The sequence below is a fragment of the Hemicordylus capensis genome, chromosome 2 (assembly GCF_027244095.1).
Source record: "Hemicordylus capensis ecotype Gifberg chromosome 2, rHemCap1.1.pri, whole genome shotgun sequence".
Taxonomy (NCBI): domain Eukaryota; kingdom Metazoa; phylum Chordata; class Lepidosauria; order Squamata; family Cordylidae; genus Hemicordylus; species Hemicordylus capensis.
This window is the reverse complement of record NC_069658.1, coordinates 149,007,200-149,032,282: the sequence shown is the minus strand read 5'-3', so window position 1 is coordinate 149,032,282 and position 25,083 is coordinate 149,007,200. Positions and strand designations below refer to the sequence as shown.

At 45.0% G+C, this 25,083-nt stretch overlaps 1 protein-coding gene and 1 long non-coding RNA gene across 14 annotated transcripts in view; one reads left to right on the top strand and one right to left on the bottom strand.

The window, feature by feature from the left end:
• Positions 1-160, bottom strand: part of LOC128343271 (uncharacterized) — a 42,015-nt gene extending 41,855 nt beyond the window's left edge. For both annotated transcript variants that reach the window (XR_008315431.1, XR_008315432.1), the window contains exon 1: positions 71-160. This is a non-coding gene — a long non-coding RNA (uncharacterized LOC128343271). The remainder of the gene's footprint in view (positions 1-70) is intronic.
• RBPMS (RNA binding protein, mRNA processing factor) overlaps positions 1-25,083 on the top strand; it is a 207,368-nt gene that overhangs the window by 24,298 nt on the left and 157,987 nt on the right. The window contains exon 1 of one of the 12 annotated variants that reach the window (XR_008315427.1): positions 18,548-18,590. The exons of the other annotated variants lie outside the window; for them this stretch is intronic. The gene's annotated coding sequence lies outside the window, so the exon portion shown is untranslated. Of the gene's footprint in view, positions 1-18,547; positions 18,591-25,083 lie in introns of those variants that run through there. 12 annotated transcript variants of the gene reach the window in all.

Below are 25,083 nucleotides of genomic sequence, written 5' to 3'. Positions count from 1 at the left end.
GATCTAAAGAAAGTTGATCAAGGCCTGATATAAGTAATATCAAAACCAGAAATGGGACAGCAGTTTTTACCTGGTGATAGAGAAGGAGCAAAGTGGGTCCTCCCTTGGTAGGGAGTTCCATAGTCAAGGCACAGCCGCTGAGAAGGCCCTCTCTGTGTCCCAACCAAATGTGCCTCATGTTGGTGGGACCTAAAGAAAGGCCTCAATGAGAGAAGGCAGTCATTTAGACTCCCAAGTTTCTCCCAGTAAAATCAAACACCATAAAAAAATAAAAGCAACAGTTCAGCCACAAAATAAATGTTGCTTGACAGCAACAGTCACACAAAAATAACACCCGTTAGCCCCAAGCAAAGCTTTCTCAAACAGTCAGGTTATAATTATAGAAGGAAAAGTATGTACAGATGCTGTAAAACAAATTTCTTTGGGCAGGGAGTTCCAAAGAGCTGATGTGGTTGCTGGGCAGGCCTTGCTTTGGATCCCCAGCAGTTTATCCTCTGAAAGAAAAGGACCCAGAGCAAAGCCAACCTCCTGAAGACAAAAAGTAATAATATGTGTAGAACGTACTGAAATGTCTTGGGCTGGCCCTGGCAACTGAAAAATTATTTCAGAAACGGGTGTGAAGAAAGGAGAACTTGTATTCATGTTCAGTAGCAGTACCAATTATGGCACATAACTACATGGTAGCTGCTGCGGTTATTAGGTTGTTTCTTTGATGACTGTACTGTAGTGTGCATAAATGAAATTCCGCTCATGGAAGGAGGAGGGTCAGGTTTTTTGATGTTTTTAAAACTAATTTCTCCCTTCTGCACCCCACCCCCCCATAACGTTTGGGTGCTGCAAGGCATGTGGTCTCAGGAGCAGATGGCATGTGGTGGGGTGTGAGAGTAGGGGTGTCACCCCTTCTACCCACGCTATGCATGCTGAGGATACACAAGCCTTTACTATTCTTATTAGCTGCACTGTATGTCTAATGTTACCAGATCTCACAATTCAGCCTTGCAAATCATTTACTTCCAAAGAACTTAAGATTGCAAGGCAGTTGGGACTGTATATGGTTTCGTGTATTTGGGACTCTTAATAGCTTTGGGGAAATGCATTTATAATAAATATTTTATCGTGATTTTAATGCCTTAACATAATTTTGCATTGCGTAGGATGTACACTCCGGATGCATACCTTGTAGCTTGTTGCAAAAAGGCCGTTCCATGAGTATCTTTTTTTTGTTTTTTTAACAAAGAGATCATCCACAAAGCCTACATATGGACATTAGCTCATAGCTCTTCTTTTAAAAAGAATAGGTTGGATGGTAGTGTCTGAGCTCTAGGTGGCATTAGATTACTTCTTCAGACTTTTATCTGGTTCTTACATAATGTTGTTGCAGAAACAGGTTGACAAAATTCTTCCAGAGATAAGATGTAAACTTCCTCCCTGAACTCAAAGAATGCTGAAAGTTTGCTTTGCACTTGTATGCATGTTTAAAGTTTTAGTTTACTTTGGATGACTGAGGAGAAACAATAGTTGATGATGATTAAGAATCTCATACCAGATGCAGGAGACTGTTTAATGTTTTACAGTGTGACATTTTCAAGCTGCAGAATTGCAGATCTTGCTTTAACAAGGGTTATCTCTATTCTCTGTTAAATTGCCACATGAGAGTATTCAACGTAATAAAACTAAGCAGCAGAAAACTTCATTCTACAAATAATTGACCTAAAACCAGTTTAATTCTATCCCTCTCTTTGGATGCTGTGAAGACAGTGACCAGATAAGACTTGTACTTATCCAGTAGAGCGGAATAAAAGCTGTCCGTGAGGGTTTTTTTGGCTTTGTTTAGACTTTTCCCCACATTTTTCATGCTGTACATGACAATCGATTATAAAGATTTTTTTTAAAAATGTAGCTTTTTGCCATTCGGTATTTACCTTTTTGGGTGGTCAATGTGTATTAAATGTGTATTATATTAAATGCACATCAAAAAATAATACTTGGCATTTAAGGCACAAATATTATCTCAGTTATCTGGTGCCCTATAAGGAAGGTGAGTATTATCTCCATGTTGCAGATAGAAGGGCTGAGGCTGAGAGGAAACTCGCTTGCCTAAAGCCATCAAGTGAGGTTTTTATGTTGGAGGTAAGGTTTGAACAGTGGGGAAATGACTTGACTAACAAGCCAGAGGTTGCCAGTTTGAATCCCCACTAGTATGTTTCCCAGACTATGGGAAACCCCTATATCGAGCAGCAGTGATATAGGAAGATGCTGAAAGGCATCATCTCATACTGCGCGGGAGATGGCAATGGTAAACCCCTCCTGTATTTTACCAAAGACAACCCCAGGGCTCTGTGGTTGCCAGGAGTCGACACCAACTCAACGGCACACTTTACCTTTAAGGTTTAAATGGGAGACTTCCTGGCTCCTGCTCTTAGCAACTGCATGAGTAAAACGTAGGTGGCATTGTGTTCTGTAAGTAGAACTCCAACTTCAGGAAAAGCATTTGTGAACTAAATATAGTTTGTTAGAAACAACTGAGCTGCCCTCTAGTTCCCAAACCTTATCATATGCAGAAGTGCACCTTGATAATTTTGGAGCCTGGACCTAAAGGCCTTTGGAGGCCCCCCTCCCCTGCAAAATGAAGCATCATCATGCTTGGCCGGGTGATCACACCACATGGGACAGACGAAAGAGGATTGGGGGGGAGGAGCAAGGGCTGTCAAGGCCCTGGACTTCAGTCCGCAAGTCCAGGGTTAAGAGCAACTCTGATCATATGTTCTAGAAAGCTATGCCTCTCCATGACAAAAACGGAAATATCCAAAGATACTGTAAAAGTTTGAGAATAAAATAAAAATTTCCTAAAAGACTAACACTGTAATCTTGTGGAGGCTTATTCGGAAGCAAGCTCTACTTTATTCAATGTGACTTACTTCGGGATAAGTGTGCATAGGATTGCAACCAGAGTAAATGGGGGGGGGAAGAGAAATGACTCTTCCTTTTTCTGTTTGTTAATGGGAACTATTTTTGAGGGAAAATTGCAAGTGATTGGGGGTTTTAATTGTTTTTTACATGGCTGTGCTTTATGAAAGCCACCTTGAACCTGTGTGAAAGGCAGGGGGAAATATTTTAAAATAAATGAAGCTTGACATGCTGTAAACCACCTAGAGACTTTGGTAGTCGGTGATATACAAATATGCTTAATTAATTAATTAATTAATTAAATGCATCAGCCCAATTAAACTCTCCTTTTACCCCACCTTTTGGATATTTTCCTCTTGAATTTTTGTTATGCTTTTGTGTTTTTGTTAGACATTTAGAGTGTGCATCTTTTTGCTGGCATACACTGTTTTCTCTTCTCTTATCCCAGTCCCTTTTCAAAATGCTTTCTGACTTACCTGCATGTTTGCTCTTGGTATATTTTGAGCTGCTATGCCAAAACTTTTCATATTGGCATTTGAGGGAGAAATATTATTCATATTGGAATAAGTGCCTTGATACACATTGCTGTTCAACAGCAATTCAGGTAAAACAGGTACGGACCCACAACAAAATGTTGCAGTATATTCCTGGTGTGGGGGAAAAGGTGAATGTTGTGAGTTTATCATGATACTCTGTGTGAGTGTGAATACATACAATGATCAGGAGATTAACAGATTTAGTGCATAATTTCATTCCTCAGGAGAATCCACACATATACAGTTGATTTTATGTTATTTTGGAAAGGTTGACCCCTCACACCAAGAGTTTAAATCTGTCAAACCCCTTCCCTTTCAGGAACACAGAGGTGCGAAATGGCGTACATTTGCGACGATCTAAAGATTGTGGTTATAATCTGGCTGGATTTTTACTGGATCAAATGATGTATTCATTAGATTTATTTGGCTTGAATGGGACAACTCCCGATGATATGGAAGGGGAATTTACTCGTTGGTCGGGTGCAAGAACAAGTGTGTTGGATTACATTTATGTTTCCTGAGTGGTACTCAAAATCTTCTTATGCTTCGATGTAGAGGGCCGTATAGAGAGCGATCACCTCCCACTCTCACTTTCTCTGAAGTCACTGAGTATGAGATCCTCCTCTCAGGATGAAGCCAGCTATAAGAGAATGAAATGGTCACCATGTCTGGCAAATCAAATTAGAACACTCCTGAGATCAGAGGAAGTTTCCTCTCTTCGTGCTACTGTTTTAGAGCAAGGAGATCTGCCAGATACATTAAATTTGAGAACCTTATTCAGGTATTCCAACCCCTTTTGAGGCAACATCCAGATGAAGGTGACCAGGAGACATAGATCCCGCAATTGGTCTGACCATGACTGTATTACAGCTAAGAAGCTGTTGGTCGCAAAACCTAACCAGTATAGACTCAACTTAGATGTTGAATTAGCCCAAGAACTAATAGAGCTTAAGAAAGAATATAAAAAGCTTATTAAAGTGAAGAAACGGGAGATGATGAGAGGAGCATGGGAACGCTTTCTTGCTGCAGCTAAACAAAAGGATTCTAGATTATTTTGGGAATTTGGCATGAATTTGGGAATTTGGCATGAATTTGGCATCTGGTATGAAAGAACTCCTCAATGTGCGACTCAATGTGCAGCAGCTGTTAAAAAGGCCAATTCCATGCTAGGGATCATTAGGAATGGGATTGAAAATAAAACGGCTAACATTATAATGCCCTTATACAAAACTATGGTGTGACCACACTTGGAGTACTGCGTACAATTCTGGTCACCACATCTTAAAAAGGACATTGTTGAACTGGAGAAGGTACAGAAGAGGGCAACCAAGATGATCAGGGGCCTAGAGCACCTTTCTTATGAGGCAAAACTACAACACCTGGGGCTTTTTAGTTTAGAAAAAAGACGACTGCGGGGAGACATGATAGAGGTCTATAAAATCATGCATGGTGTGGAGAAAGTGGAGAGAGAGAATTTCTTTTCCCTCTCACACAACACTAGAACCAGGGGTCACTCCATGAAATTGATTGCCAGGAGGTCTAGGACCAACAGACGGAAGTACTTTTTCACACAACGCGTGATCCACTTGTGGAACTCTCTGCCACAGGATGTGGTGACAGCCAACAACCTGGATGGCTTTAAGAGGGGTTTGGATAACTTCATGGAGGAGAGGTCTATCAATGGCTACTAGTCGGAGGGCTGTGGGCCACCTCCAGCCTCAAAGGCAGGATGCCTCTGAATATCAGTTGCAGGGGAGTAATGGCAGGAGAGAGGGCATGCCCTCAACTCCTGTCTGTGGCTTCCAGCGGCATCTGGTGGGCCACTGTGCGAAACAGGATGCTGGACTAGATGGGCCTTGGGCCTGATCCAGCAGGGCTGTTCTTATGTTCTTATGCACCCCCCCTTGGATAGTTATATTACTGTGGATTGCTGAGTGGCCCATTTTAAATTATTATATACAGCTGCTGTGCCGGACCCTTCCCCTTGCTTACATCATTTAGACTGTCTTCCCCCATGGCCTCTGGTCACAGAATGTGAAATTTATAAATTAATCTCCCAATTACGACCTGGTAAGGCTCCTGGCATAGATCTGATTTCTGGGGAATTACTGAAAGCGGAGTCTGATTGGTGGGCCCTGGTTCTGGCCAAGCTTTTCACCTACATAGACCATGCGGGTTGCATCCCGAAGGATTGGTACATGGCCATAATTGTTCCAATATATAAAAATGGATTACGGTCAGACCCAGCCAATTATCGACCAATCAGCCTCTTGTGTGTCATCAGCAAATTGTACGCGAGGCATTTATGCCATAAATTAATAGACTGGGCAAAACAAAATGCTATCATAAGGGATGAACAAGCTGACTTTTGCTCAGGCCGGTCCACGTTGGATCAGATTTTGATGCTTTCACATCTAGTAGACAAACACTTCAGTAGGAATGTGCCCGTATATGTAGCCTTTATAGATTTTAAGGCTGCATTCGATTCAATACCCAGAACCTGTCTATGGTGTAAACTCGCTAAAACTTCATTAGATCCCCATCTGCTATTCTTGATTCGTTCATTATATGAAAATACTTTTTAAAGAATTAAACGTGACATCCAAGGACATCTTTCAAATCTGGTCTCTTCACGGGGTGGTGGTGGGTGGTAAAGCAGGGTTGTATTTTGGCCCCCTTTTTGTTTAATTTTTATATAAACGTTTTAGTTTTTTCTGCCTTGATGACCCTACTTTCCATCAACCAAGAATAGCCGGAAGAACCATTTCTATTTTATTGTACACTGATGATGCAGCGATTGTATCCCTCACGCCAGTAGGAATGAGACGTGCTTTAAGAGCTCTTGCTAAGTTTTGTGAAGCGGAGGCGCTGTCCATTAATATTCAAAAAACAAAAATGATGGTTTTTAGTAAGCATAGGAGATCTAACAAATGGTCAATCAATGGTAGGAGCCTTCAGCAAGTCCAAACATATAAGTATCTTGGCCTCACATTTCACTAGAGAAATTCCTGGAGACCACATTGTGAGTTTGTGACTGCAAATGCTCAAAGATCTATTGTAGCTATTAAAAAATGTTCTACTCTAAAGGCGCTCAGAACATCCTGGCAGCGCTAACGGTATATCAGGCGAAACCTCGGGCTCAGATGCTGTAGGGTGCCCAGATTTTTTCAGCTGGGAACTTACAATCACTTGAAGTTGTTCAGTCAAGGTTTATATGGAACGTCTTCCAACTGCTCAGCTGCGTCCCGAATGCAGTTTTGTGTATGGAATCAGGCGTTATTAGATTAACTGCCCAGGCTTGCATGCAAGTGGTTCTATACTGGCTTAAACTTAACAGCTGTCTCCAAAGGCTAGATCCACAAACTTTGAGGGATGATTTTCGTTCCACTTGGCGGAGAAATGTACATGATACCTTGGGTAATTGTGGCTTTTCGGAGCAATATACACAATTATTAAATTATGACCTGGCAAAATAAATCATTACACAGAGAGGAAGAGACATAGAAAAGCAGAGTGATCTTACCCTGATTTCTTCTAGATACAGGGGCATAACAAGGTTGGAGTGGGCCCAGAGACAACATTTTAAAATCGGCCCCCAAAAACAGGGGGCAGGGAAGTTTTCAGGGCACTGAGTGCCACCGACTGCCAGCCCCCATTTCCTGGATTTTTACATGATGTGTGGCAGCTGCGCCAGGGGCAGCAGGAGCCGAGCAAGCAACAGCACTAATTGGGCACACTTGAGGAGAGAGAAGAGGGGGTGCATGGCATGCTGCTGCTGAACATGTGGTCATGGCTGGGGCTCGCATCTGCGCCGGGGGCAGCAGAAGGAGCTGAGCAAGCAACAGCACTAAAGTTGAGTGCCACACACGCACTCTTGAGGAAATAGGAGAGGCAAGGAGTGCGTCTCTGCGGACCATGCAGTCATGCCCAGGGCTGGCGGCTGAACCAGTGGGGGGACCAGGAGCCCGCGTGGCCAAGCAAGAAACAACAGCAGCAGTTGGGGAGGGCTGCCACCAAACACACACACTTGAGAGAGGAGAGGGGGCGCACCATGGTGGACCATGTGGTCATGGCCAGTGCCGGTGCTGGGGGCAGCAGCAGCCGAGCAAAAGCCTGTTGCAGCACTAAGTTGGGGAGCGGCGCGCCGTGGCTAAGTTTGTTACCAACAATACACACACACATACCCCATGGGCAGCATGCAGCAGCACAGCAAGGAAGGTTAGGTGCCAGCGGCAGTGCCGCTGAGCCAACACCCCCACCCCGTTAAAACTACAGTGCAGCCGGGAGGGAACACGAGTGGTTGGGCAGACTTGAGAGGCTCAGACTCAGAGGCTGCGGTGGTGATCTCTTTCTCAGACTCTGTTCTGTTGCTCGTTCCCACTCCGGCCCCTGTAGCACATGTGCTCCCAGCCAGCCAATGAGAGAGCCTCTCTCTGGAAAGGGAGGAGGAGAGGAGCCTACTGCTGATTGGATGCAGCGGCAAAAGGGTGGTGGAAGGAGGGAGAAGGACGACACTGACGGGTAAAATTAAAGGAAAATTGATCAGTATTTTTGTTGAACAAACAAATAATGAATGAAAGGCTAGGGGGAGTCATGTGACTTGTCTTTGGGGGGCCCCCCAGACAATTGCCTCCCCCTGCCTAATTATAGTTACACCCCTGTCTAGATATAATTATCTTGGCTTCTCTAGTTATCTGAGGCCAGCTGCATACTTACACACTTGCCTACACCAAGGCTGAGAAATTTCCCATTCTTCTTGTTCAGGCCCTCCTCCCCACACTCCTCGCCACTGAGTTGCATTAGCTTTGCCCATCTGGTTGTCTGTTGAGTGCCCTCTGACTCTGCAAGCATTCTGCTCCACTGAGTTAACGTTGGGACAGTTTGGGTGGGGTTTTTTTCCTTCAGATTTCTGTGAGACTGATGTCTCTGCAGGTTACCCCAAGCTTGCTGCTGCCTATCTCTCACCCGCAGGTGCTCCCTCTATGCGTAGATAAGGATCACAACATTTTCAATTCTTTAGACAATAGATATAACTAGTTGTCCCTGCCAACTGGCATCTGCACCCCTAGTTTGGCCCAGCTGCCTGTCAGCCACCGGCCGACTGCCTCCTCATCCAGTTGGCCCGTTTCCTCCTGCTCGCCTGCCTCCTTCTCCAGTCGGCCGGTGCGGCTCTGCTGGCTGGCTGCCTCCTCCCGCCGGCGTGGCTTTGCTGCTGGCTCCTCCCGCCAGCTGGCTGCCTCTGCCCACCGGTGTGCCTCTGCCCGTTGGCCCCCTCTGCCTGCTGGCACGGCTCCACCAGCCACCGTGCGACTTCACCGCTTGCCCATCCAATGCATGAGAGCTCTGTCCGGAGCTCTTGCGAGATTTCTGCCATGGATTTTTTCCAGCACGAGAAATAAGTATATAGAAGACAAATGCTGCATGCTAGTATTTTAGATAGTATGACATATTCAATGATTACTTATTCAAAATGAGGCTTGCTCATCTATATTGTAGGGTTGTGGATATATATGGTAGTAAGTCCATTAAAGCCACTGACTGACATCCATACCAAAGAAGCACCAGTGGTACAGGACACGCATTGCTGCTTCTGAAGAATTCAACTAATTTAGCTCCTCTGCTCATGTGGAGAGTTGGGGGGCGGTGCTACTTGGGATTAAAAAGGCACTACTTCTCTTTTGTTTCACAATGTGGCCTGTTTGCTTATGTGTAAACTTTAAAAAACTACGATTCAGCTCATACACATGATAGGAGTTGCTAAGATTTATGGATACAGGATTATAGCTGTTAAAATGAACGAGAGGAAAAGATGCAGACAGATGTGGTAACACTGGAGGGCTCTCATGGGAAGAGTTTCGGAGACCAGTTTTGGAATTACTCCACCGTTATGTGCTCTGTAATAGTACTGCTCTTAAGGACATGTGTAAATGACTAAGCCATTTCTTTAGCTGAGTGTATTCAAGACCAGAACAACAGAAAAACAAAAGGAGGTGCCAAATAATTTCCTTTATTGGCATAATGAATTGAATTGATTCTCTCTATGCCCTGGCATTGTGAAGAGACATAGGCAGCTGCAGGGGCGGAGCCACCATTGGGCGAACGGGTTCAAAGAACCCAAGCTGCCAAAGGGAAAAGGCCACCGAGCCCCATGACTCGGGCGCCATAGGAGCCCATAGTGAATTTCCCACGCGCGGGCCGCCAAAAGCCTCCCCCTCCCACACCCCGGCCGCCAAGAGCCCGGGCGAACTCTTCGTCAATTACTTCAGGCAGTTCTGATTGCCTGATATAACGTTTTCCCCTTCCTCTCCCTCTCTCGAGGAAGAGAAAGGGGGAAACGTCCTATCGGGCAGCTGATGCTGCCTTAAATGACGAGGGGAGAGCTCATTCGGGCTCTCGGCAGCCCAGGCCACGTCCCCTTTGCATGTGACAAGGGGGCGTGGCCTGGGCTGCTGTTGAAAACGTTCTATTGGGCAGGCAGAACTGCCTGAAATAATTGGCGAAGAGTTCGCCCGGGCTTTTGGCCGCCGGGGTGTGGGAGGGGGAGCCTCTTGGCGGCCCGCGCATGGGAGGGGGGAGTTCGCTATGGGCTCCTCCGGAGCCCAAGCCATGCCCCGGTGTGTGTGATGTCACGCACACAAGCGTATTGGAGGGGACCGCTGAGCGGGGCTGGATGCAGGCCGCCGCTCAGCTGGCTCCGCACCTGGGCAGCTGCCATATACCAAGTCAGACCATTGGTCCATCTACTGCAATATTGTCTACACAAACTGGCAGCAGGTTCTCCAAGGTTGCAGGCAGGAGTCTCTCTTAGCCCTATTTTGGAGATGCCAGGGAGGGAACTTGGAATCTTCTGCATGCAAGCATGCAGATGCTCTTCCCAGAGCAGCCCCATCCATACCTTACAGTGTTCACATGTAGTTGCCCATTCAAATGCAATGAGGGCGGACCCTGCTTAGCAAAGGGGACAATTCACGCTTGCTACCACAAATCAGCTCTCCTCCCCTTGCTCTTCATTGATCTATGAAGTCTAGATCTGTGCACTTCCTCCTGAAATGCTGTAAGAACTTCCCATTTAGCATAGGCGAAACTATGAGGGGCAGCCAGGGCATGTGCCCTAGGCACCACTGGGGGGGGGCAATGCCATGCTGCCCTCCCACCCCCTTCCCAAATCGCAGATTTTTAATTCCCCCCCCATTATTTATTTGTTTGTTTGTTTGTTTATTAGCCTGTAACCCCTTCGGGGGGATTTCTAAGGGCCGTGGGGGGGGGGTCTGCAAAGGTTTCCCCTCCCACCGCTGGCCTCTTAAATCATTGCTGCAGCCTGTCCCAGGCTGATTTTCAGGCCTGTTTAGGCATACAAAGATTAGTGCGGTGGCCACTGGCAAGGCATAGGACCTCCCAGGGACCATTTGTACATGTGTGGCGGCCATTTTTAAAAAATAAAAAAAAGGTTGCTGAAAACAAAAATGGCCACTGCACATGCTCAAATGGCCTCTGCAAGACCCAAGTCTAGATTTTTCCTTGATCTAGGGAGTCAAAAGAATGCAAAGTTGTTGGCAAGCAGGGTGGATTTGATTTAAATCAAACTGATTTAAATCACAATTTAAATCACTAGCAGGGTGGATAAAAATAAAAAAAATCTGATTTAAATCAAAAAAATTGGATTTTTTAAATTTAAATCAGATTTTTTTGATTTAAATTGGATTTTTTTTATTTTTATCCACCCTGCTGGTGATTTAAATCGTGATTTAAATCAGTTTGATTTAAATCAAATCCACCCTGTTGGCAAGGGACCCGAGCATTTAAAAAACAGATATAAATGTCACAAAAGCAAGTGGACAAAACATCCCTTAAAAAGAAAATTTTAGTTTAATACCTTGTAAGCTGGCAAAACTGAAGGATGTGGGGGAGAGGCAAGGAATAAAATGGAAATATTCACTCACATGCTGTTTAATTCTCTATACAGAGCTCTATCTTTATCTGAATATTTGTCAAGCAATCTGATTATATAAGGTTTGTGGGATTTCAAACTTGGAAAGTGCCTGCCTTTAACTTGTGTGGTGCTTTGAAAAACAACAACTGAGTATCACACCGTTTTGCTGTTCTGTGGCTAGCTGCAACTTCCACCTTCTTCCTGATCAGGCTGCTGGATCCAAGCCTATTGTAAGCTGCTGGATAATTTCAGATTGTTTGAGGCCCCTGGGATTTCCCATTGCAACTATCTCCCTTTAAGGCAAAAGCTGTTTGGACAGAAAAAAACCCATCCCTGCATTTCTTGGAGGCAGTAACCTGTAGTGCGGTGTGCTGAGGTGGCAGAGCATTTGCTAAAGAGAGCTTTCACTGCTTAGCTCTGTGGAGGCATGCCCAGCACATGGATGTGCTGTGTTTCCTTGGGAAGGCGATTGGCACAGATGTGCCACATGTGTGGTTGTGTGTGTGTGTATGCATGTGTGTGTTGCTTACAACCTGTTTCTCCTGAAAGTGTCAGAACTTGTATTTTTGAGCTGATATTATGGTAAAGTTATCTGAAAGATGGGTGTCAGATGTTTGGACAGGGGCGCAATTTCAGTGCTTGCCCTTGGTGCCATTTTCCCTAGATATGCCTCTGCCATTTAGACTGTGTTAAGAAAGCAAGGGTAAATGCTTCTTAAAATATTTTATTTTGTAAATCTTGACAGTAAAATAATTCCATACAATTTGACATGAAATGTGTGTGTGTGTGTGTATACATACATGAACACTGTTTAAAACAGGCCTTGACAATTTTTCTTCAAATCTAGGAGCCAACTCAAAAATTTAGGAGCCAGACAATGGACACTTGGCAACATTTCAGAACTTTGTGACAGGCACTGTGGGAGGGGTGGGTGAATGGGCTTTTCTTTATCTCCTTTACAAATAATATACTTAGGACAGAAAAAGGGCTGCCCGGGACCAATAAATATTAAGTATTAAATAACTGTACTACTTAATATCCTCATCTAGGCACCATGGTTATACATTTCTTGGCACCATGGCTACTTGGCACCTGAAAATTGTCAAGAATTGATTTTTTAAAAAGTTACTTTAGCTGTCTTGAATCTTTGGAAGAGACAGGATATAAATTGAAACCAGTAAGTTGGGCCTAAAAACCAGTGATATCTGACATATCTTCCCAGACTGCCTGATGACATAAAATATGTTTGTCACCCCATTGTCTTTTAACTTTCTTAATACCTACAGGCAGAAATTTGGAAAAACTGCTTTTTAAACATGGGTGAATGCTTGGTACAAAACATTTGTGGTCATGGTGAAGAGATGGTGAGGGACCAAAAAGGGAGGCTTGTGATGATGACGTTATGTTGGTGGTCTTGTCAGCGTCCTTTGATTAGGGGTTTTTGTTTGCGTCAAGTGGATTTGTGGGTTTCCAGCAAGCATAAACAGATCTTGATAATCTAAACGAACGAGAGGGTGGGGGGAACCCTCCATTAATAGAGAGTATTTATGTGGATGTATTCCAAAAGAAACGGAATGTACCCTGCTTGAAGAAAGCAATGACACACACAGCTATTTTATTTACCTCCCATGCTGCTTGTGTTATGGTATGTTGTGCGTTGTTTGGCTTTTGTGGTAAAATTCCATTTTCCTCAAGAAGTAATTTGGCACTACTTGGGAGTTCATGCTTCATGCCCGCACACTCTGTGTGTGTGTGTGTGTGTGTGTGTTTCTGTTTTATCCTTGATGATTCTGTTGTATCCTTTCACTCTTCCCGTTCCTCAACCACAACAGATATTTCCTGAACTTTTAAACTTCTCCCTCTTTTAAATCCTGTGTTTTTTCCTACTCACTTTGGGCATTCCAGTGAAACAAGGCAGATCTTCATAAGCTTTCATTGTACTTTCCATGTGCATCCCTGTCTTTGCAATGTTTGCTTGGAAAGGGATGAGCTTTAGTGCTAGGTGAGAGAGGAGGAATGGGAGAGGTAAGGGTAATACAGAATGAAGGTTTCTTCATTGTTTCTTGTGAAACAGTAGTTTAGTACCAACAATAGTTCACTACCAAACCAAAATTTGGACTATGTTAAGCCCCCTTTTGATCTTCTAATGGAAAACTGAGCAAACTCTATGGAGCATTGGGAATAGCGAAGACTTTTTCAGTATGAACCCAGAGTTAGTTATTAAGTGCTTGGTAAATAGCAAGCCAAGAAGTTGCTGGTTTGAATCCCCACTGGTATGTTTCCCAGACTATGGGAAACACCTATATTGGGCAGCAGCAATATAGGAAGATGCTGAAAGGGCATCATCTCCTACTGCGCAGGAGATGGCAATGGTAAACCTCTCCTGTATTTTACCAAATAAAAACCACAGGGTTCTGTGGTCACCAGGAGTCGACGTTGACTCGAAGGCACACTTTACCTTTTAAAAGTTGCTAAGCAAATAGTTTTTTTTTGGAAAATAGGGGCTGACTTGGTCCCGTCCCCCCCCCCCCCCCCGGGCACCTTAGCCATGAGGTGCCCCTCCAGTTCCCCGTAACAGGCAGAACATGCCACTTGCTACTCTTCTCCTCACAGGGCGCATCACTTCCCACAAATGCTTACCTGGGTTTTTCCCCCCACACAGGGCTAAGCCCCTTAGCTCACATCTCCTCTGAAATGGAGGATGTGTGTTCACATATCAGGCAGATTTACCCCAAAGTCCCTGAGAGCTGTCGGAGAGAACTTCATGCACAATTCGGGTTTTTCACTGCGCATTAAGAGTGATTTACATCTGGGGCAGGATATAAATTTATATCCCCTCAGACTGAGGGAGATAATGAAGAAAATTATTTTTACATTTACATTTTTTAAAAAAAACATTTATATCCCACTCTTCCTCCGAGGAGCCCAGAGCGGTGTACTACATACTTGAGTTTCTCTTTCACAACAACCCTGTGAAGTAGGTTAGGCTGAGAGAGAAGTGACTGGCCCAGAGTCACCCAGCTAGTTTTATGGATGAATGGGGATTTGAACTCGGGTCTCCCCGGTCCTAGTCCAGCACTCTAACCACTACACCACGCTAGGGAGGGGTGGAACTGCTGGGCCCTCAGGAGCTGGGGGCCCCAGGTTCATTGAACCCATTTGCTCAATTATAGCTATACCCCTGATCCAGGGTTAAAAAATCCACATTTTGTGTCTTGGTTTTTGGGACAACTTGGAGTTTGCTGTAAAGCCTTGGAATAAGCCTGCGGTAAAGCCTGCTGTTTGGGAAAGCTCCTGGTGGTATGCCAGCTACTCCTATTCCTCCTCCTTCCATTCACTAACCTTTCAAGGCAGAGAAAAACAATCAGAACAGAAGGAAGCGTGGAGGAGAGCAGAGTACTAAGCTAGAATTTCCCCACCAGCTTTGGGTGGTGAAAAGAGCTACATGCTCCTTAGCAGTCATGGGATAAGGGGACAAGTACATGTGTGGATTGCTAACTGGTTGAAGGACAGGAAACAGAGGGTAGGTATAAACTGAAAGTTTTTACAATGTAGGGAAGTAAGAAGTGGGGTCCCCCAGGGGTCTGTATTGGGACTGGTGCTTTTTAATTTCTTCATAAATGATCTAGAAGTAGGGGTAAGCAGTGAGATGGCCAGAGTTGCAGATGATACCAAACTCTTTCGGGTAGTGAAATCCAAAACAGATTGTGAGGAGCTCCAAGAGGATCTCTCCAAACTGGGGGAGTGGGCGACAAAGTGGCATATGCGGTTCAGTGTTGGCAAGTGTAAAGTGATGCACATTGGGATGAAAATTTCCAACTTCAAGTATACATTGATGGGATCTGAGCTGTCAGTGACTGACCAGGAGAGGGATCTTGGGGTCATAATGGACAGCTCATTGAAAGTGTTGACTCAGTGTGCGGCAGCTGTGAAAAAGGCCAGTTCCATGCTAGGGATCATTAGGAAGGGGACTGGAAATTAAACTGATAATATTATAATGCCCTTATACAAAACTATGGTGTGGCCACACTTGGAGTACTGTGTACAATTCTGGCTGCCACATCTAAAGAAGGACATTATAGAACTGGAAAAGGTGCAGAAGAGGGCACCCAAGATGATCAGGGGCCTAGAGCACCTTTCTTATGAGGCAAGACTACAACACCTGAGGCTTTTTAGTTTAGCAAAAGATTACTGTGGAGAGACATGATAGAGGTATAAAAATCATGCATGGTGTAGAGAAAGTGGATAGAAATTTCTCACACATACCACTAGAACCAGGGGTCATTCTATGAAATTTAGGTCCAACAAACGGAAGTACCTTTTCACACAACACATAATCAACTTGTGGAATTACCTGCCACGAGATGTAGTGACAGCCAACAACCTGGATGGCTTCAAGAGGGGTTTGGATGACTTCATGGAGGAGTGGTCTGTCAACAGCTACTAGTCGGAGGGCCACCTCCAGCCTCAAAGGCAGGATGCCTCTGAGTACCAGTTTTAGGGGAGTAACAGCAGGAGAGAGGGCATACCCTCAACTCCTGCCTGTAGACTTCCAACGGCATCTGGTGGGCCACTGTGTGAAACAGGATGCTGGACTAGATGGGCCTTGGGCCTGATCCATCAGGGCTGTTCTTATGTTCTCCTTACATTGCTGGATAAAGGGAGCACTGAAGTGATAACACAGTGAGCAGAGGCAGATGTGAAACACCAGCGCCAATCTATCACTTCTGCCAGTCAACCACCTGAGGTGGCTGCCTTGTTGTTTATAGACTGATCCTATGGAGAAACATTAGGGAGCAAAAATGACCTCTTGATTTGATCTTGTCTTTTGTACTGGGAACCTTCAGAAGACAATAAATTTGAAAAAGCTCGACAAGAGTGTATCTAAACGGAAATATTCTCGTAGGTTTAAAAAAATGCAGAATAGTCTATAAGAAGGGAGTTAACCATGCGGTCAATCAGGTGTCAAATGTGTTTTGCCAAGGACATTAGAATACTTGCCATTGCTTACTTTTGGCTCAGAATGTGCTGAGGAAAGCTCTGATGCCAAGGAGGCCTGATGCTTGCAACTTCTTCCTTGAGAGCTGAGCTGTTAAATTGCAGCTTCATTAACTTATTAATCAAACAGTCCAAATAGTGCCTCAGCTTAAATCAAAAAGTTCGTGTTTCATGTTCTTGTGCCGCTGTGGGTTTATCCACCCATGCATGTCCATCTCTTGATGATGGCAATAGCAGGTGATGACTTGCATGTGTGAAACAGCTATTGTAGAACTTCCATACTGCCTCAAATCAATGAGTCCCCAGTGTGTATGAATTGGCCCCATTTGTAAATATACGATTGCCACAAATACATCCGATTCCCCAAATTCAACCTATTTCAACCTAGTGTGTAATTGATTATGCTTTATTGCTGCATATAAATTTGCTTGATTTGTTAGGAGCCAAGATGCAGAGGCGTAACTATAGGGGGGGCAGGGGGGGCACATGCCCCGGGCGCCATCTTTTCTGGTCACGTGGGGGCGCCGCCATGACAATTTTTTTTAAAAATTTTTGTTAATACAAATGTTTCCTGCTCAGTGCAGCAGCGCTGCAGCAGTCAAGGGAGCGCGTAGGTGCCCCCTCCCCCACGAGCAGTCCCTTCCGCGCCGCCCGCGGGCCCCCCCATTGCTTTGCTGGCACCTGGCGGCCAGTCAGTGGCCTGGCTTGGCGGTAGCAGCGGGCGCTTGTGAGGAAAAACCTAAGTATAATATAGTATGTTGGGGGGGGGCGGGGGCGCGGGGGGGGCGCCATTTCAGTTCTTGCCCCGGGCGCCGTTTTCCCTAGTTACGCCTCTGCCAAGATGGCACAAGCTCAAGGGGGAAAGCTGTGGAAAGTGAAGCACACACATTGCTCCAAGATTCAAACTTCTTCCTCTAATGTGCAGTTCCTTCATATTACCCTCAATTAGTCTAGACCAGGCATGCTCAACTTTGGCCCTCCTACAGATGGTGGCCTACAACTCCCACAATCCCTGACTATTGGTCACTGTGGCTGGGGATTATGGGAGTTGTGGTTCAAAAACAGCTAATGGGGGTGGGGCAAAGTTGAGCAGGCCTGCTCTAAATCTATGTTTTCAGACTGTGCTTCAGGAAATGCCAGGGCTCCTTGGAAGGTTACTAGGGACTTTTGCTGAGAAGCTCAGCAATGACTGACCAGCTTGCCCGCCACTATCTGTATTCCTCTGCAGTATGTAGCCACAGAGTTTGTTGAGAGTGTCTAGGCCTAGGACACGGTTTATTTGCACAAGCAAGCAGTGAGGCCCCAAAGGCCTGGCTAGCCCCGCTACATTGTGTGAACCCTAAAAGCTGATCTAGATTCTCTGCACTGTGCTGCAGTTCCCTGACTGACATGCAAGGGTTCTATGGCATGGAATGTGGAATGGGTTTGCTGTAGGCAGAGTCAATACATTTTTCTATTTTGAGTATCTTCTGGAAATGTTTCGCTCTGCCCTCTTGGTTTCCCATGCCAAGAGGGTAGGTACTTTTTTTCGGCATAGTTTCTAATTCGCCCTTTTAAAATAGCATAATGGGTTGGATTCTAGACATTGAATTCTATCCTCATTTACTACAATGCAGCAACTCCAGAGGAGTCTAGAGCAGGGATTCTCAATTTTGGGTCCCCAGACGTTATTGAACTTCAACTCCCATAATCCCCAGTCCCAGTGGCCTTTGGTTGGGGATCATGGGAGTTGAAGTCCAATAACATCTGGGGACCCAACGTTGAGAATCTCTGGTCTAGAGGATCTACTTTGATCCTCACTTTTAGGTAATTTGCATAGGTGTTCAAAAGTGGATAATTGGAATAACATGGGCACTGTGGGGTAAGGATATAAACATCTGTACACTTGGTGACCTCAGGTGTAGGGATGTCTCTGGCAATTGAATGAGGATTTTGGTACAAGTGGAGAAGGATGTAAAAATGCAGAGTAATCAAGCAGTTGCATTGGAGGAAGTGTATCAAGTCTGATTAGGTGCAACTTGATTTTGCCATGTACTTTTATTTCGGAAAGAACACATGGAATGTGTGTTTTAAAAAGCCTTTAAGACCAAGCTGCTAGGTTATAATTATATACAGAGATGAAGTTCTTATTCTTCTTCAGGGTACCTATCCATGTGGATCAGGCGAAGCTGAGACAGTGGCTCATGTCCTTTTGTATTGCATCTTCTTTGGGGATACCGGTAATACTTTTTTATTGACCTTCCCAGATAGGTCTGATGAATTTTATATCACCCACCTTCTGAACTTTCTGATCAGAACCCAACCATTACATTTAGTGATGCCAAATGTTGTGCCTCTGCATGAGTTAACTGCAGTTAAGTTTGGACTGTAAGACTGCTGGTAACTTTGAATTATTTGTGCTATTCTGAGCTTGGTTCTGTATACTTCTTAGCTGTGATGTACTGTACTATTGTTTTAGCTGGTCAAAGACCGCCATAAAGTATTGATTGATTGATTTCATCTTATTCATTCATGGTCTGTGTGCAGTCACACCAGTGTAGGAACATTCCTACATTAATGTAGGAAGACAGCCTTGTGCAATTGGCCACATTTGAGAAAGATACTTAATGCCCGTGGTAAAACTATTCATGTTGTTGCATGGAATATAGCACTGTATGGTGGAGGGGAAATAGGGTAGATATGTGCATAGGAGTGGCCAGATGTTTGGAACAAAGTTGAAGGAAAAAGTTTTGGTGCACAGAGAGAGCACTTTGTGTGAATACTGTCCCCTCCGGTCTTTGAGGTTTTGGTGCAGAAAGATATGAATACTATGAACATCCAGAATCCTGTTTCAGATGAATGCTATAGGACCTAAAAAAATAAGCCCAGGCAGTAGGCCTACAGTGAAGGGAATACAGATGTTGAGGAGATTCTCATGATCAGGGGAAAATGGGCTAAGGGAGCCTAGCCCATTTTTTGCCGATCATGTGCTGCAACGGGAGCTACACGGCTCCCAGTAGCAAACCTCCTAAAGTACCCCTCCCCTTAGCCGAGGTTAACTGAGTGAGTGCTCCGTTAACCTCGTCTTTTTGATTGTGTGTTGCCACGGTGTGCCTCTGCCCCGTGGCAACACATGAGGAGACCCCCGCCGGGAGGCCGGAACAAGCCTCCCAGCCCCAGGGGTCTCTCCAGGATGCTGTGCATGCTTGCGCGGGGTATCCTGGAACTTCCGGGGACCACGTGGCCCCCAATCCCCACAGCCCCCGCCAGCTCTGTGACGGAGCCGGCAGTCATGTGGGTGGCCAGTCCGGCTGCCCTGGGCTCCGTGGGCAATCATCTGCGGGAAGAGCGGGCTAAGTCCGCTCTCCCTGCTGACCTCATTTCAGAAGAGTCTCACCAATCGTGAGACTCGCCTCGTTGTTTAATTGCTTCTACAGTAATGATAACATAAGAAGAATTTTTCTGGATCAGACCAAAGTTCCAGGTAATCTAGCATTCTGTTTCTAATAATGTCCAGCCAGATACCTTTAGGAAGCTTATAGGCTGGGCACCTGCCCCCAGAATCTGGAAGTTCCATCTAACTATGATGGCTGATAGTTTTCAAGGGGCGGGTGGGGGCAGGAACCTTGGACAGATCCAAAGATTTATCCCCCATCAGCAGCTGTCTATGCTAGTAGCCATTTAATGTCTTGTGACAGTGAATTTCATTTTAGTTATGTGATGATATATCTAGGGCAATGAAACCTTGGCCAGTTACCTTGCAGATATTCAATTGTATTGTAGACCACTCCTGCATCTTTAGAGAATAAAAAATTCTGCGTAAACAGACCATATTTTGAAATCCTAATCAATGTGCACTAAAAACAACAACTTTAGTGAGGCAGGCTGAATCAATCACACATTTAGGCTGCAGGCTTGTTTTATAAAGTTGATCTGTAAAGTTGATGTCTTGTTGCTGAATATGTAGAACTTCTGTGTGCTTTAGAGCAGGTGATAAAGAAACCCGTTTCACGCAAACCTCCTTCAGATGTTGTGAAAAGTATGAATGCTGCATGCAGGTACTGCACCCATGGGAGTGCACCAGCAAACCCTGTACTCCATGCTGTGTAGCCAGTAGCCCCCTACCTGCTCCAGGGGTAGTTAAGGATAAAATGATAAAACTGTAAAGCACATAGAACAACAGGCCATGCTAGGAGAGAACTAGCATGGCTTTGGCAAAGGGAAATCTTGCCTCATGAACCTTTTGGAGTTTTTTGTGAGTGTCAACAAGTGTGTGGATCAGGGTGATCCAGTTGACATAGTTTACCTGGACTTCCAAAAAGCTTTCGACAAAGTTCCTCATCAAAGACTCCTGAGGAAACTTAGCAGTCATGGGATAAGGGGACAAGTACATGTGTGGATTGCTAACTGGTTGAAAGACAGGAAACAGAGGGTAGAGATAAATGGAGAGTTTTCACAATGGAGGGAAGTAAGAATTGGGGTCCCCCAAGGATCTGTACTGGGACAAGAAACTTTTAATTTATTCATAAATGATCTAGAAGTAGGGGTGTAAGCAGCAATGTGCCCAGATTTGCAGATGATACCAAATTCTTTTGGGTAGCAAAATCCAAAACGGATTGTGAGCAGCTCCAGAAGGATCTCTCCTGACTTGGTGAGTGGGCGACAAAATGGCAAATGAGGTTCAGTGTTGGCAAGTGTAAAGTGATGCACATTGGGATGAAAATACGCTGATGAGATCTGAGCTGTCGGTGACTGACCAGGAGAGGGATCTTGGGGTCGTGGTGGACAGCTCGTTGAAAGTGTTGACTCAATGTGCGGCCGCTGTGAAAAAGGCCAATTCCGTGCTAGGGATCATTAGGAAGGGGATTGGAAATTAAACTGATAATATTATAATGCCCTTATGCAAAACTATGGTGTGGCCACACTTGGAGTATTGTGTACTATTCTGGTCACCACATCTAAAGGACCTTGTAGGAACTGGAAAAGGTCAGAAGAGGGCACCCAAGATGATCAGGGGCCTAGAGCACCTTCCTTATGAGGCAAGACTACAACACCTGGGCTATTACACCTGGGCTATTTAGTTTAGAAAAAAGACGACTGTGGGGAGACATGATAGAGGTCTATAAAAGCATGCGTGGTGTGGAGGAAGTGGAGGGAGATAAATCTTTCTCCCTCACATAATTCTAGAACCAGCAGTCATCTCATGAAATTGATTGCCAAGAAATTTAGAACCTACAAACGGAAGTACTTTTTCACACAAACCATTACCAACTTGTTGAATTCTCTGCCACAAGATGTGGTGACAGCCAACAACCTGGGTGGCTTTTAGAGGGGTTTGGATAACTTCATGGAGTAGAGGTCTATCGTCAGCTACTAGTCGGAGGGCTATAGGCCACCTCCAGCCTCAAAGGCAGGATTCCTCTGAGTACCAGTTGCAGGGGAGTAACAGCAGAAGAGAGGGCATGCCCTCAACTCCTGCCTGTGGCTTCCAGCGGCATCTGATGGGCCACTGTTTGAAACAGGATGCTGGACTAGATGGGCCATGAGCTTGATCCAGCAGGGCTGTTTTTATGTTTTTATGGTGGTGAGGGCAGGGGAATAAAGCTTTAAACAGCGGCAAACTTACCTGCTGCCAGTACCTGGTTTCCCCTACACGGCAGTTGGGCCAATCGAGCACCCCACGGAGAGGCTGTCCCACCTCAGCGTATGTGCAGAAGCCATTTGAGGGGTTAGCACAGCACAACCGAGGGGCGGGGCAGCCTCCACGCGGGTTGCTTAATTGGCTGACGCCGCTGTGTAGAGCATACTGGGCACCAGTGATGGGTACGTTTGCCACCATTTAAAGTTGTATTTCCCCATCCTCACTGCCACCCTTGGAGTGGTGCTGTGATGAAACAGGGGTGCCTCTATGCTTGCCTGGGATCTACCCTCAGTAGAGAGATTGCTCTGATCCCAAATCTAGGAGCATGCTGCTCCTTCAAAGTAGGCTGCCACCAGTTGAAGACTGATCTAAAGCCACTGACCAGGCTTAGACATGGCTTCAACAACCTAAAACTGTCTGGCTTGGGACTTACAGGCACTGTGCAGCCAGAGTCCGCACAACCCAGCTTAGACAACAAGATTTTATTCTGAAAACAACTCAACAGTAGTGACTAACCTTACGTGGCACATGGGGAAGAATTTTGCAAGTAACCCCCCAGAACCTGTTAAATCAAACTGAAGCCACTTCGAAGTGTATGAACATTATTAAGAAACAGGGGTTGCACACAGAATAAGGAATTGGGGGAAAATAGGGTGAAACTGGGAGTAAAGAAAGGAATACAGGAATTCAAAAGAAAATACAAAAGGGCATTTACTAACTGACTAGCATCACCTTAAGTGGCACAGCAGGGAAATGACTTGACTAGCAAGCCAGAGGTTGCCGGTTCAAATCCCCGCTGGTATGTTTCCCAGACTATGGGAATCACCTATATTGGGCAGCAGCAATATGGGAAGATGTTGAAAGGCATCATCTCCTACTGCGCGGGAGATGGCAATGGTAAACCCCTCCTGTATTCTACCAAAGACAACCACAGGGCTCTATGGAACACCCATTTGCAGATGCAAAAAGGTGAACACTGGCCAGGCCTTTGCCTTCTAGCTTTAAAGCCATGAGGGAGGGGGTGGTCTGGCTTCAGCAACTGTGGGTGTCACACACACAGTCCGTTTCACAACAGTCCGTAGTTCAAAGAGTATGCTAATTTCCTTCCCTCTGGGTGGTGAGATGCAAAGTGGCCCTATCTCCTGTGTCAGATCAGATTAGGAAATTGGTGAACTCTCCCTTCAAGATGATGGGAGGTCTCCGTTTGTCACAGGTGCTCTCCCCTAGCTACTGTAAAATACTCCTTGATGAAGGCAAATAAGTGAATGAGGCATTAAAGAAAACTTACTGTAAACTATTTTTATTTAGTCATATTGAGTGTTTAAGCCCGAGGAGTGTTGTCTTTTTCCTTCTGTAAGGGATTCATTAATGAGAACCTGCTCTGTCTTGCAAGTGACAGTATGCTTATGCTAGAAGTAGCTTCAGTGCTTCTCTAGCAAGAAGGTTACAGTTGTTAAGTAGCTATTCATTGTGGAAATGGTCTTTGACCGGTCAAATATTGGTCAAGCATTTAAAGCAAGGCAGAGGATTATTATAAATTATATAAACTATTGTTTTCTAAAAGCCTTCAAAATTTTACCCCTCCCACAAGTTTTACAAAACATGGAGGCCCCTCCGCATTAGGAATATTAAATTACATTAATAATTCTGATTCCTAGGGAGAGGAGAGCTGGTCTTGTGGTAGCAAGCATGACTTTTGTCCCCTTAGCTAAGCAGGGTCTGCCCTGGTTGCATATGAAAGGGAGACTAGAAGTGTGCGCACTGTAAGATAGTCCCCTTAGGGGATGGAGCCACTCTGGGAAGAGCATCTAGGTTTCAAGTTCCCTCCCTGGCTTCTCCAAGATAGGACAAGATTTTTTTATTGAACCAACAAACTACCAAAGCATACAGTACGATGCCAAAGCACAATTATATACAAAGTGGTTGTTTGTACATGATATATCTACAAAGATTTACACACCAAGATAGGGCTGAGAGAGACTCCTGCCTGCAACCTTGGAGAAGCCGCTGCCAGTCTGTGAAGACAATGCTGAGCTAGATAGACCAATGGTCTGACTCAGTATATGGCAGCTTCCTATGTTCCTATGCGACTTATGCGACTTGTTTATGGTTGCCCCCTTTTGTTTACAAAAGTTCTGGCACCTAGGGCCAGCTGCCTTTGAGCATGTGTATTCTAATAGAAATATCTCACAATGTATAAGAACCTGAGCAGAGTGCCTTGGTCCCTTGCCCAACCATAGATTGTCATATCTGTTGCTGCCCTGTACCATTGATTGATTGATTGATTGATTAAGTGCCGTCAAGTCGGTGTCGACTCTTAGCGACCACATAGATAGATAGATTCTCTCCAGGATGATCTGTCTTCAACTTGGCCTTTAAGATCGCTCAGTGGTTCATTCATTGCTGTCGTAATTGAGTCCATCCACCTTGCTGCTGGTCGTCATCTTCTTCTCTTTCCTTCAACTTTCCCCAGCATTATGGACTTCTCAAGGGAGCTGGATCTTCGCATAATGTGTCTGAAGTATAATAGTTCCCTGTACCATAGCCTGCCCTATTTAGGCCATTTATTTTAGGCCATTGTGAGCCCTTTGGGGACAGGGATCCATCTTACTTATTTACTATTTCTCTGCGTAAACTGCCCTGAGCCATTTTTGGAAGGGCAGTATAGAAATCAATCAAGTTTGTTTGTTTCTTTGTTTGTTTGTTTATTTATTTCACTGCCTGTGAGAGGCAGGGAATCATTTGACTGAAGGAGAGAGGCTTGGGCTCTACTCTGGGTTTGCAGATTTATCTGCATTAAAAAATAGCAAAAAAACACTCTAGGGGAAAATGCATCAAAACAATATCTTAACACATTTAAAACTCTGAGTTCTGCTTTAAAGTAAGAAGTATGTGTGTTAAAGTGCAGATTTTAAGCAAGTTTTAAGTTTTAGCAAGCATCAAGTTACCTGTTTACGTCAAATTTGGCTAACATTTGGATTTTGTATGCAAGAGCTGAGCTGCCTTTCCCTTCCCTTGCTGGTGTTCTTGATTTGACAGAAGTAGAGCAACTCTTCAGAGGCCTTCAATCCTCTGACCAGTGGCAGAGACCC